Genomic DNA, 2474 nt, shown 5'->3' on the forward strand with positions numbered 1-2474 from the left:
GTGGCTGCACCAGTCTGCATTCCCACCAGTAGTCATGCCTGTTTTTCTTACTCCTGTCAGAGCCCTTGTCACAGTGTTTGGTAATGGCATTTCTGTATATGTGTCGTTCCCCCCACCACCCCAGTGGGTTCCTGTCTGTGAGCAGAAAGCCGGGTGGGGGACCCACACTTGTCCATTGTGCCCTTACTGTGTGATCGGTCAGTCTCAGCTGTGATCCTACCACCGCACTCAGACTCCTTTCACTTAGAAGGAGATTTGTGATTTTCATCCCCTCTCGGCATTTTGTACCAGGCTGACCTTCCACTCCTGACTCACTTGCTGGGTCTTGGCCAATTTGTCACTATCTTATCCACTTATCTAGCCTCAGGGTGAGAGCGCAGTGCATGACTCATGGAAACTTTCCCAAATTCCTTCTTGGGGGGAGAATTGGTTACATTCATACAAGCCCGCCAATTGTGTTGTTTTATTTCAGAGTTTAAATTCACAGACATTGTTCTGACAGAATTAAGTCCTGGCAGAAGAGGATTTCTGAACCCACCTAGAAGCCAGTTGCACGAAGATTCGTGCAATAGGCCTTCCTTCCCCTGGCTGCCGGCACCGGTTTTCCTCCAGCACCCGGGCCCCAGGCCTTTGCTCCAGCCAGAGCTGCCTTCATGCCTTCGCTGCTCCGCTTTGCGCCCATGTATGCAAATTAACCGCCATCTTTGTTGGCGGTTAATTTGCATATCTCACTGATTAGCCAATGGGGGGCATAGCGAAGGTACGGTCAGTTAGCCAGAGCCTTCAGTCTTCGCTCCGTGCCTGCATATGCAAGTTAACCGCCATCTTTGATGGGTTAATTTGCATGGTCATTCTGATTGGCTGGTGGGCATAGCAGAGAGACACCAATTTGCATGTTTCTCTTTCATTAGTGTAGATATTAGTAAAACTGTCAACATAAGTAAAAATGTTTACACCCAGGGGGAGGTGCCTCTCCTTGTTTCCTCCTACTGCTTGGTAACTCATTTTCAGTCTATTTGGTTTAATCCTGTGCTTCTCTTTTTAAAATTAAATCTATCAAAGTAACATTGGTGTACAAGATTATTGTTGAACATGTAGTCTTCCATTACCATATATCGGACTCCCGTTACCCACTTGGCACTCCCCACCTTTCCTTGTTGCGACCACCATTCTACTGCCTGCATCATTAGTTTCTTTTCGTTTGTCTTATTACTTCATTTGTTACTTTTTGCTTTAAATCCCACAAATGATACATTTTTTTGTTCTTTTCCTCCTGGCATTTCACTTGGCTTAATACTCTCAAGATCTACCCATGTTCTCACAAATAGCAATAGTTCATGTTTTCATGGCTGACTAGTATTCCCCTGTAGTTACGCATGACATTTTCTTATCCAATCATCCATGGATGGACACGGGTTGATTCTATGTTGTGGCTACTGTGAATAATAGTGCTATGAACATAAGGATATAGCCATAAGAAGAATTGGTGGATCGTATGGTAGTTCTATCCTTATGTTTTTGAGGAACCTGCATACCGATTTTCATAGTGGCTGCACTAATTTACGTTCCCACTGACAGTGTATGAGGTTCCCTTTTCTCCACATTCGCTCAGACACTTGGTATTTCTTATAGTAGCCATTCTAACAGGTGGTATCTCATTATGGTTTCTATTTGCATTTTCCTAACAACTAGTGATGCTGAACACCTTTTCCCAATCAGAATCACAATGGCATTTTTCACAGAAATAGAACAGAAAAGTCCTAAAATTTGTACGGAACCACACAAGATCCCAAATAAGCAGGGCAATCTTGAGGGCAAAAAAAGAAGAAAACTAGAGGTTCCACACTCCCCAACTTCAAACTATACTACGAATATACAGAAATCAAAATAGTATGATATTGGTAGAATAACAGACACACACACCCCCCAATGGGGCAGGAGTGAGAATTCAGAAATAAACCTACACAGACACCGGCAACTAATTTTCCACAACAGAGTGAAGAAGATACAATGGAGAAAGGAAAGCCTCTTCAATAAGTGGTGCTGGGGAAACTGGAAAGCCACAAGCAAAAGAATGAAACTAGACGGCTCTCTGACACCGTACACCAAAATGAACTCAAATGGATTAAAGACTTGAGTGTAGGACCTGAAACAAAGAAATGCATAGAAGAAAACAGGCGGTAAATATATACACCTTGGTCTCAGAGGGGGTTTTAGTGATCTTGACCCCAAAGGCAAGGAAAACAAAAGCAAAAATAAATGAATGGGAGTCTATAAAATTCTGTACAGCACAAGAAACATCTACAATACAAAAGGCAACCAACAGAAAATGGGACTCATGTCAAAGAACCCATACAACTCAGCAACAGAAAAACACACCAAACAATCCTATTAAAAACACGGTCAGAGGACCTGCATAGACACTTTTCCAAGGAAGACATACAGATGGCCAATAGACATATAAATCCTTTATA

The sequence above is a fragment of the Myotis davidii genome, unplaced genomic scaffold, assembly GCF_000327345.1.
Source record: "Myotis davidii unplaced genomic scaffold, ASM32734v1 scaffold879, whole genome shotgun sequence".
NCBI classification, from domain to species: domain Eukaryota; kingdom Metazoa; phylum Chordata; class Mammalia; order Chiroptera; family Vespertilionidae; genus Myotis; species Myotis davidii.